General features: G+C 35.6%; 1 protein-coding gene and 1 long non-coding RNA gene across 4 annotated transcripts in view; one reads left to right on the forward strand and one right to left on the reverse strand.

Annotated features, from left to right (window-relative positions):
* LOC125227220 (zinc finger protein ush) overlaps positions 1–12,353 on the forward strand; it is a 371,106-nt gene that overhangs the window by 305,650 nt on the left and 53,103 nt on the right. The gene's annotated exons all lie outside the window — the stretch shown is intronic.
* On the reverse strand, positions 6,651–10,333 carry LOC125227224. The gene is made up of 6 exons (XR_007177157.1): positions 10,272–10,333; positions 9,870–9,972; positions 9,408–9,528; positions 9,087–9,157; positions 8,527–8,622; positions 6,651–6,850 (listed from the first exon to the last, which is right to left on the reverse strand). It is a non-coding gene; the product is annotated as an uncharacterized LOC125227224 (long non-coding RNA).

The following is a 12,353-nucleotide window of genomic DNA, read 5'->3' on the forward strand; positions in this document are numbered from 1 at the left end:
CGGGATTCGAACAAGGGACATCAGCTTTAGCAGGCCGGCAGGGCCAGTCCAATCCAATATGTACAAGGATTTCACTCCAGAGTTGTGGGTTCAAATCCCGTTGCGTGGCCAACCAACTTAAACATTGTAATTTTTTTTATTGCAATATCTATTCTTATTTCTCAATGAATGTATTTTTTTATTTTTGTTTTATTTTATTTCACTTATAATTGTGTAAATTATGTACAACACACAAAACAACATTGTATACATTAGGTTAGGCTCCCTCAGAAAAGGTTTTCTTCTTTTGAAGATGAATTAATATTAATTTCTTTATTTTATAATTTATTTGGTATAATAAGAAAAAAAAAAAAAACAAAAAGTAGAAATTTCGAAATAAAATGGAAAAAAATCACCTAGAAGTTAGCATATTTAGCTGATGGCTGGTACCACAGGGCCACGGACACATTATCGTTCCTGTCGAAATTTCATAGCATCTTGTAACTCAAATAGTATAGAGTTTGACGTAGCTTTGGCAATACGCACACATGCGTATATATAATAAATATACAAAATGAACGTAGTTTATGGAAAAGGATCTAACCCACAAACATTGCCAATAGAATTTAAACTTTCTGACAATAACAATAGTCATTCATTTCAATGGCAATTTTATGGAGATAAATCCTTTTCGCTAAACTACGTCCAAATTTTCGTAATTATAAATTGTCAAAAACGCTGCGCGATTTGACATAGGTCTTGCCTCCTCGAGGCCCGCCGGCCGTCTGACATTTTTGACAATAAGGACACATGTATACGATTGACGTATGAAAGAAAGAGAAACGAAACCGCATAAAATGGCCGTTTTCTGTTGAATTCATGATATCGTAAATGATGATAAATCTTTGTATATACGATAATAAAAAATATTTCCTTCTACGAGAGACTAGATAATTTGGAAACCTTCACTTTAAAGTAGGTTAGACTGATTAAAGTTGCATATTTTTTTCACAATGTTAGTTAAACGAAAAATTAAGGCCTTACTTTGGATTAAATTTCTATCGAGAAAATTGTAAGCATTCGTGTTTCGAGCTGTACAAAAATTTCAATCATATAGTCAAGATATACATATCCAAAAATCAGATCTCTAGGTTTCCGGGGCTAAGCACACCAGTGAATCTAAAATCCTAATATTTATCGATGCATGGCCTTAATAGACTTCAAGAGGTTAGCATTAGGTACTATTTTCATAAGAAAATGGTTAGAAAATCACGCTACCGTCATCTCCTCATAAAGTAAAATATTGGTTAGGGATTATAAATGGCCCGAATGATTCGCGGTCACCTAGCCCAAATGGCTAAGCGGGTCAGAATAGTTCGTTCATTAATTCGTTCAGTAGGCTTGAAGAGGTTAGCATTAGGTACTATTTTCATAAGAAAATGGTTAGAAAATCACGTGAAAGCGCGATGACTAACGTCATTTTTAACTATAAAACTCCCGTGAGACTCATACATATTTAAAAATATTTTAAGCGGGTTACTCACGTATTAAGTCGATATAGCGTTCGACATGTTAACTAGCGATGACTAACGTCATCTACTCATAAAGTAAAACATTGGTTACGGATTATAAACGGCCCGAATGATTCGCGGTCACCTAGCCCAAATGGCTAAGCGGGTCAGAATAGTTCGTTCATTAATTCGTTCAATAGGCTTGAAGAGGTTAGCATTAGGTACTATTTTTATAAGAAAATGGTTAGAAAATCTATTTACTCATAAAGTAAAACGTTACGGATTATAAATGCCCACTTAGCCCAAATGGTCAGAATAGTTCATTCGTTCAATAAGTTTCAAGAGGTAATATAAAATACGAAGAGTAGACGTAAGGAGAAAACATTAAATGAAAATGTTCGTCAAAAATTTTAGCATAAATAGCGCAACTATCGATTCTATTACGGATCAAGCGGTTTACCTCTCGCAAGTACATAATTGAAGTCTAGGTATGGACTCGCGTGTGGGAATACAAGCTGTGCTAGACATTCACACGAGAGACGCAATGTATGGGGCTATTCCTACATAATTAATGAAAATTTACAATCAGATAAACGTCAGTCCATACACTAATGGCCTATTTTTTGGCAGAGAGGCTCATAAAGGCGACAGCCTTCTGAATGACTTAGACATACTGGTACCTATACATTCCTGAAAATCTAATAGGTATGTACATTGTACCCTCAAACTCATATTTTAAGAAAACTTTCCCAACATGAACCGCAAAGTTCTAAACAATCTTATCTTCATGCGCGGGAGCAACATTTGCGGCACATTAGACGGCGACGTGAAAACTAACATAACATAACAGTTTAATTAGAACTGCATCTAAGGCGTATTAGATGCTCGGTGCGAGGCATGAGCGGAGAGCGGAAAACTCTGTGCTGAAAGTTATGTATCTACGGTACCTGGCGGCAAGCACGGTAGCGAGACAGCATCGTATAGGTGCGTCCTTTTCGCAGTTTTTGTAAGTGCAATGACGAACGCGGCGAAGAAATATCCACCTAATTCATCAATGGGACAGCAGTAGGACACTAATGCAGGCTAAAAAAAAAGAAGAAAAGAATCATCAATAGCTCAGCCGGAAATCGGACCCGGGTCTTCAACTCAGCGGCTAACGTCCCACTAAACCACCCGGGCTCTGCGTTACCTCTGTAAGCCCAAGGTACATACTTTATAATGTGATTTTTTTTTTAGGTTTACTCTTTAATAAGTTTGTGCAACAAGAGAAATAAAACCGGCCAAGAGCGTGTCGGGCCACGCTCAGTGTAGGGTTCCGTAGTTTTCCGTATTTTTCTCAAAAACTACTGAACCTAACAAGTTCAAAATAATTTTCTTAGAAATTCTTTATAAAGTTCTACTTTTGTGATTTTTTTCATATTTTTAACCATATGGTTCAAAAGTTAGAGGGGGGGGGACGCACTTTTTTTTCCTTTAGGAGCGATTATTTCCGAAAATATTAATATTATCAAAAAACGATCTTAGTAAACCCTTATTCATTTTTAAATACCTATCCAACAATATATCACTCGTTGGGGTTGGAATGAAAAAAAATATCAGCCCCCACTTTACATGTAGGGGGGGTACCCTAATAAAACATTTTTTCCCATTTTTTATTTTTGCACTTTGTCGGCGTGATTGATATACATATTGGTACCAAATTTCAGCTTTCTAGTGCTAACGGTTACTGAGATTATCCACGGACGGACGGACGGACGGACGGACAGACAGACATGGCGAAACTATAAGGGTTTGTAACAGAACAAGCGTCTGTGACGAGGAAATGGACTCGTTATTACATATAAAACTTACGGCGAATCAACTTTTCCTTGACCCACTTTTTGGTGCATATTTCCTTCGGGATTTCATTGAATATTTTAACAAATAATATCTGCGTAGCTTTATCACATGTTTAGTTACGTCATCACTGATAAAATTCACTATTATTTAATGTAAAACAGGTTGGAAAAACGTATTTATCAACAAACTACGTTCACATGGACGGAATACTGACACTGACAGTTGTCAGCTGCGTAACGTTCCGATATTATGTCTTGATTTCAATCACAGGTCATAAAAGTTCATAATGATTAGTAGTATACTTTCTGGATGTGTTTATTGTAGCATTTAGAAACAAAAATGATATTTTGCCTCAAATTTGATTTACAAAACTAGTTAAAAACCTTTGATAAAGTAATATTTGCATATTTATATTTACCACAATATAAATGTTTCATTACGTACTAGGAATCAACAAAAGATATCTCCATCTCACTCTAAAACACGTGCAATCATGCAGATGTTACTATTGAGAAGCAAAAACGTACGTGCTGAGAGAATATGGACGTTAAATGTATAAGGCGTACGGCTTAGTAAACAAAGTAGTTATGATCTTTTTTCTTATCGTATCCCAAGTCCCAATTTTGTCCCAGTTATATCCCAAGTCCCAATTTTGTCCCAGTTATATCCCAAGTCCCAGGTTTGTCCCAGTTATATCCCAGGTATGTCCCAATTATATCTCAGGTTTGTCCCAGTTATATCCCAGGTATGTCCCAGTTATATCCCAAGTCCCAGGTTTGTCCCAATTATATCTCAGGTTTGTCCCAGTTATATCCCAGGTATGTCCCAGTTATATCCCAAGTCCCAGGTTTGTCCCAGTTATATCTCAGGTTTGTCCCAGTTATATCCCAGGTTTGTCCCAGTTATATCCCAGGTGTGTCCCAATTATGTCTCTTATAGAGAATCTATAAAAGGGTCGGAGCGAGCCGACGCGCGTCATTCTTAAAATATCTACAAGACTAACAGTGTCTCTGGCTTTCGTGTGTTACTGGTGAGTGAAGTTGTTCTGCTGTTGTTTCTCTGTTTGTTTTTACTTGGAAATTATTCTAAGTGATTGTAAACTTTGAAATTGTGTCTCTGTTTGATTGTGCGGGGACAATATCGTCGTACAGTTGAACTTAGACCTGTAGTGGAATTGCTTTACTGTCAGTTGTGGGGTTATTTTGGTGTTCTATTTGTGGTGTAGTGTTGCATTTAAATTGATGTGTATAGTGGAGTTTTCTGTGCTTTGTTTCATGAGTGCTGTTAAGCAATACAAAGACTGGGTCGATGTATGGCTGGTGCTTGGAGATAAGTCTGTGTTTGGTTTTGTAGGGAGTAATTCTTGCAAAACTAAGCTTAGATTATAGCACGTAAAGGAAACTTCACTCGTTTGTTTAGTTGGTCAGTAAAATTGAATTTAATAATTTTCTATGGGGTTATTTTGTGAAAGTTATAAGCCAGATCATTGTTTGTGACAGACTGTTGTCCGGCTAGGCGCTTCTTCCCTTACGGTGTCAAATAAGAGGCGTTTAGGGGTCTTTTTGTTCCAAGTGGAGGGCTTGGACGCTTTTCTATACTTACAAAAGCGTATTTTCTCACCGGTCTCAAAGAGTCCAACTGTTAGATGGAAGTGAGGACTTTCACGATTGACGAAAGGCATTAGGAGTAATCCTTGCTCACTAAAGTCGGCAGTATTTGAGGCTGGGGTCCTATATATATATATATTTATTTACTCGGTGCTCTGGTCCATGCTGGCGTTGGTCGCTGGAGATTTCGGTTGTGATCGATCCACATCTAAGTAAAGTTGATCGCAGCTGGGTCTCTCATGTGGCTGGTACTGGTGTGTCCTAGAATACTGGATATATACACGGATAGGGCGATCTACTCTCTGCTACCCTAGCCCGCGGGCAAAAGCAGAGGGGGGGATAAGAACACAAGCCTATAGGTTGCCTATCTCAGCTTCGCTGGCTGAACTGTACAGTTCTAGTAGGGATACACTTGTACATATTCTGAACACAAGATCTATGGTAAGTGAGGGTCTGTGTTTCAGATATGTTAGAGTAGGGAAAACAATAGGATTAGGGTAGAGTCACACACTATTTCTATGAAAGTAGAGTTCTGTTATGATTGGTCTTAAATTATAATTGGTCAACGTGTATTGTGGAGAAATAATTTAACTACTACTACTTATATGGTTTAAATGGACTTTAAATGTGGTGTTTACTATCTTAAAATATGTGGTAAAACTGGTAATTTATAAAAACTCTTATTACTTAATTTATTTGAGTGAAATTAATAATTGTGGTAGCAATTTCTGATTCTTCATGTAGCATCGAGCCAGTGAGTGTTGCTAACTAGTTTTTCAAGGTAAATTCTATCAAGTTGGTTAGGGAAACAAACTATTCTTTGGAATAAAAAGCATAGGTTTGTTATAGGGCCCAGTGGCATGCGAGCGCCGTCCACTGATGACAAGTCAAAAGCTTCAAGGAGTTACTAGACTTATTTACTTCGTTCTCAGTGGTAGCAACTACTCGGAGCCTTGATGAAACATTAGAAAGATCGAGAAGTTATGGTCTATTAGCAGTATTGGGGAACGGGGGGTTTAGCTAGGGACAAGAAACAAAACAAAAAGGGGGGGTTAGTTAGTAGATAGATAGCCCTTCTGGCTTGGCATAGGACTCTCAATAAAGCAGTTTGATTGAGATTAAGGATCCTATTCCGCAACGCAAGTTCGTACCCAAGCCAGGATCACTAATAGAGCGTAGCGGTTGTTTTCCAAAATATTTTTTAATATTTATTTCATGTATGTTTCACTCACTAACTTTTATTCTAAAATTCCTTCATCACGTCATTAATTTTCTCTCTCATAACTTTCTAGGCCTAAATCTGATAAAATACTCTTCTATAACACTATATTATTATGCTACAATAACCTTTATTCTTCTTTAAAATATAAATAAATAAAATTTTAAATATTAGTCAAAAATACAGCTGATACTCATTAAAGGATCTGTGTTATCGCGGTTCACATCGAAGGGTTCTACTTATTCACGCTAGACGATCACAAGGCCAAATTTACGGGGTATTTTTAAAGGGGGGTTAGTTATACTAATGGTTAGTCAAGTAAGTAAGTAAATAAGTAAGGTGAGCAGAGGTTTAGTTACATTTGGTTCCGTGCCCAAGGGATCTAAGATGTGCTCTGTAGAACACATCTTGGATACCAAGGTTTATAAATAAATAATAGGAATTAGCCTTACCAGGCTACATTTGTTGTTGTGAAAACGAGTGGGTGTGCTGTATTTCTTGACTTATTTCATCTCTAAATAAAACTCATATACCTAATATTTTTATTCAATCGCTATTTCATAAAAACTAAAATAACTTTATCGTTAATAAACAAGTCTGTAGTATTTTCTTCCATTGTTAATTCTTGCCGCGTTCCGAGCGAAGTCATGCATCGATGCAGAGTCAATTGTATGTTCATCTCCTTCCACTGGTATCTAAAAAAAAACATAGTAATAAAAGTAAAGTAGCGTAGTAAACTAAGACAAAAAATATTTCTAGGAAATTAGTTCATAGTCGTAGTGGTTAAACATCGTCCCCAATAGGCGATTCGGGTTGCATTGCTACGTAGCAATTGTTGGCATTGGCGCATCTTGACGTTCCCTTGCGCCTGTGCGTAGTACTATTATTTATTCTGTGTCTTAATGTATGTTTTATGGCTGTTGTATAGGCAAGGCAAGTACTGGAAATACTAGGTACTTATATAGAAAAATACCCAAGTATCCAAAATAATAAGAAGGCGCGGAACTGTAGCACTTTAGAAGAGTTTGCCACCTAGTGACCGGAATTTAAAACATAAGTATGTACACTTTGTACAATAGCAATAGAATTTCATGTTAAAACAAATAGCTCTCTATATGTCTAGTACATTTTCATAGCAGGCTCTGCCATCTTCCGGGCTATTTTGAAAGCTCACATCACGTTTGCACTTCACACCGGAGATCTGAGAGCTTCGATGCTGTCTTATATAGTCCATGAACACTAATATGTATATTCTTAGTAGGCGCCTGTTATACAGTACTTCATCCATAGGCAGTGTAACTACTAGTTAGAACATTAAGTAGGTCGCTATCATAGTCTAGATGTAAGATGATTTTCCTAAAATAACCTAGGATACCTAAGCCCTAGATTTAAGACCTAGTAATACAAGAAGATAGGCTTTAGTCTAATGGTTATGGGGGCGCGATTATTCATTGTCGCGCTGAAATACAATATTATATGGGGCGTCCCGCCATTTTTCTATGAATGCTGAATAGTTACACGCATGTGGTACTATGACAAGTACATCCTTCGATGGATGGTTTATTTGCATTTCAGTTGTAACTCTATAATCTACAAATTGGCTCACAGGATTTCATACATCATACAATAATTTGGCATATTGTTTGTACGGTTTGTACCAAATATTGTCACTGTAGTGCAGCCGTGAGAAGAACAGGTTTCTGTCTGTTAAGATATAGGTATTAATCATTTTAGGACTAATTTAAGTTCATTAGCTTATAAGTCATCATATATTTTCATATTACATCCGTAGTAAACAAGCATACGTCCCTCTTGATGGTGAGAGGTCACTGTAGCCTATATCTGCCAATTATTTCAATAAATTAAATGCACAGTGCGAATTTCAACTTTCTATAAGTATATATTTTTGCTATAGTACAAACAAAGTATGTATGTATAAACAAGATTTTCAATAGCTTCATATGACATGAGTTCGTTATCTTACATGATAAGCTGTAGGCTAGTCTAAAATAGTAAGTGTAAAACCATACAATTATTATGTTCGGTAGATTGTGTACACAGCTTTTATACAATATTTCACAAGTCAGGAGTATGCCAACATACTGTACTTCATTACAACCATGTCAACCATATCCTACGAAATATTAGCATTACCAGCATCTGGGAGGTCGTACCTCGCCATACCTTAACTCCACCACTGCTTGATCATTGTCACAATTGCTCAAATAATTTTATGAAAATTGATTGAAACTTGTAATATTCCTGTTAAGCAGGCATAGATAATAAGCACTATTATCATTATAAAACCATATTTTACTGAGGTTCAGAAAAAGTATGTAGTATGTGGTACGCATTAAGTATGTAAACTTACCTAACATGACCGGGTCCAGTCTGATTGTCGGATTACTTTGTTGTTCAGTAACGTTGAGCATGAGCTGGTAGTGTAGATCAGTGAGCCTTTAGTACACTGAAAGGAAACGTCAGAGATTAGAAATGTTCATGTAGATAGCGTAAGAAAAGGGTTTAGTTTTAGAGTGGGGTTCTGCCAAATAGGAACAATATTATTTCACTTATCTACTCACGGGGGCGCGTCGCTTAATTTTGGAACTAAGACACGCCCGTGAGAAATATTGTGTCAGAAAAAACAATGCATACAGCAAAATTTACAAAAAGGAAATTAAAAATAAAAAAGGTTTGAGAACCCCTGCCTAGCAGTTCATATCTACATGAGCTAGGACATAAATGAGTTAGTAATAAGTTTGCTTAGCCAATAAAATTAGGATAAATTAATTTAAGTTGAATTTTCACTTCATCGCTTATTGCCATCGCTATACTTCGCCTAAATTATCTAAATATAATATTAATGCCATAGGCTATTAACTTTTAAATTTAATAATTAGAACGTGTTATTATATAATAATACATAAGTACCTTTCGTTTATATGAAGTCAGTAGATATATGGAGGAGAGTCCGACTTGAGGCATGGCCTCTCGGGTAAAACCTGAAATTGTACATATTGAAAGATTAGTTAAAAAAGGGTGTATGTATGTTTAAGGAATTTTATTTATAAATACGTATCATTAAGATTGTTTATGTTTATCTAGGCCATTCATGGTTAAGAAAAAAAAAGAAAGAACAACCATATCCATGTTTCTAACTAATGTAAAATTTCTTGCCGAGTCGTTTTACTCACTGAGTAGGGTTAATCAAGTCTAAAAGTAGCCTTTGGTGGCGATAATTTTTGTACTTACTTGGGAATTGTGCTAAGACGGAGTATAGTCCATAAAGGACACACCGGAAAATTCCTCAGTCCACCTGCACATTGCCGACGGCTGGTTGATGTTCTTCGAGGATGGTTACCCATTTCATATACTGAAAATTAATACATACATTGTTTAAACTCAATGTAGCAGAAATAAAATCTATGCTAAGTCTGGATTTTTAGTCTACATAATTTTATTTAAGTATCAGACGTCAAGTTTTATCTTTGAAAAATACAAAATTAAAGTTTGGACAAGATTCAATGCCTATTTTTAAATGCCATGACATTCATTTGAGGTCCTACAAATATTATTTTCCATAGCCCATAAGCCAGCGCTTCAGAAAAATAATTGAGAAGTTTATATGTTGGTACGGAAACAACGTTACAATTTCCAAGAACAGTTAGGTAGCCTAGATCAAATAAATTAGTCGAACATATTTTTAATGCTTACCGTTTAACCAAGGTATGTTCAGTTTCTATAAATATTGTTTTCCATAAAATTTGTGGCAGATGTGTAGAAATATCGGGCATTGTAAATTCCAATTAGATGTTGACTGAAAAATCAAACAACCATATAAACCTCTTTGAAAGTAGCAAATATATTTTGACAGTTAGGACTATTTCACGTACATTTAGAATATTTAAGATCCTCTTAGGCAATGTGAAAGTCAGAAAGTACGAGTAACGTGGGGAAATTTATTATCATTAACTTATCTGACGACAGAACAATGAAATAAGCAACATTTCACCATATATATTCGGTCTAGTCGTTGTAGTTCGCAAGTATGTTCTGCTGGGTTTCGAAAACGACGACTTGTTTGAAAACACATCAAATAATAAAACAAAAACTTACCTTTCATGCAAAACTGCTTTTGAAGTAGGCAATTAGTTCACTTTATCAATTGAGGCATAGCCCGATAAGACATCCTTTGCATGGGCTGTTTGCTCATTAGATCATGAGTATGAGCACTAAATTCTTCTATTATCTTGATGAGAAACACAACAAAACACATGTCCATTGCATTCACGTTTTTTTTTCCAACAATAATGTCATGTCAATTTCGTAACCTCACTTTCGCTAACGGAAAATTACATTGCAATTGCAGTTCAGAGTTCAATTTGATAAAACAGGCTCACTTTGTCGACAAAATTATTTAGAAGTAACGCGTGTTTAGGGCAAATAATGTTTTGTTTGCATTTTCTTAGTTTGCTAAATGACAAAATGGCGAATATGGACGGTTCATGACCGGCGTCGGCGCAGAATTGCCTGTCGTATTGTTTAAGCAGATTAAAATAAAGCGAATATTTAAATAATTCTAGTTGTAGATCACGTAATTAATAATGAGCTAAAGAAAACAAAAACGGATCTGCCATTTTTTCGCGAACAAACGGATTAGCGGTAAATATGACATAGATTAGAGAAAATAATTTAACCACAGATATCATATATCTCCGCCAAAAGGTGTTCTATCGGTGACATTACACAAACTATCATTGTTTTTAAGTTGGTACGCTTGATCGGTCATACAAATTTTGACAAAAGATATTCAGTAATTCAGTAATTTATTGTCCGGTGTTGTCATTTACAAAACTTTACTTCACTTTTCTCTACTTCATTATAGTAAAATTAATACAATAGATGTATTTAAATACAAAAGACTTTGTTAATTTAATTTTCTATTGCTTAAATCACATCAAACTATTCAAGTTGTGTAGGTTCTAAACGGTATTTTGTAAATAGGGCCTAACACATGTCCCCTTACAAGTGCGGTCCGACCGTCTGTTAGATCCTTAAAGAATCTCACAATATATTTTTTTTTTAAAACCTGGTCACACTATAATCTAAGTTGCGTACACGCAATTTCCTACGCATTTAATGTTTGTGACTACTAAAAACACATTAGTGTGTTTACAATGAAAATACGCCCATGAGGACAATTGTAAAAGAAAAAAAAAACGGTTAAGGATGACAATATTGAGGATGACAGTTCTTTACGAAACTCGAAGCGCGAGATTATTAAAAATTTTTAGAAAACCGATTTCACTGAAATTATTGTGTTATGTAGCTTCAAATAATTAGTGTAATTGATAGTGTAGGAGCACGTGTCATTTTTAGTGACGTCTTATTATCACACGAAGAGAAATGTGAGAGTTAACTACGGTTTGAAACGAAGAGCTCTGTTAGTGAAAACATAGTAATTTCAATTAGTTTTAGGCCATAATTAGTTAGTTAAAAAAGGTGTTAGTGCAATAGTGCAAGACTTGAGTACATGGAGACAGAGTTAGCAACAGTTTGGACGCGAAAAACATGAAGTGAACATTGAGATATTTCGTGGGACGTTCGAGTTGAAGTACCCGGCTTTTGATGTCAACTAACGGAGGAGTAAGAGTTTTTGAGCCTGGTCTCATACCTGCTCATAGGACCAATGTGTTACTGAAGATTTTCAATATGATTATGTTGTTAGTGGTGCCATATTATGCCACACTAAACAGAAGAATGGAACAGAAAATGCCGATCAAGAAAAATACATATATGTAAGTGTTCAAAACCCCAGTTAATTTACCCTATACTAGTTTTATTGAGCAAACAAGACGGAGTTTTATAGTCTGCAGTAATTTTTGAGTTAGAAAAATTAAAGTCACTTAGCGATCAGACATCATACTTGAGAAAAAAAAAATAATAATAATAATTGTAGGTGAACGTAAATGAGACGTACGTCTCATATGGTTAAAGTACCTAGATGGTCCTGCAACCTTAGTTGGCATATTTTTTGGAAAATATTTTAACGCTTGTGATTTTTATTTTATCTTTCCCTCTGTTTATTGGAAGTCTTTAACTTAACTTTAGTTTTAACCTAAGATAGATTCTTACCACAGCAGTGTTCTGTCATTGAACATAGTGGATCAGCGAGGACGGTGGAAACATGCGGTGAAA

Source organism: Leguminivora glycinivorella, chromosome 6 (genome assembly GCF_023078275.1).
Source record: "Leguminivora glycinivorella isolate SPB_JAAS2020 chromosome 6, LegGlyc_1.1, whole genome shotgun sequence".
Lineage (NCBI taxonomy): Eukaryota > Metazoa > Arthropoda > Insecta > Lepidoptera > Tortricidae > Leguminivora > Leguminivora glycinivorella.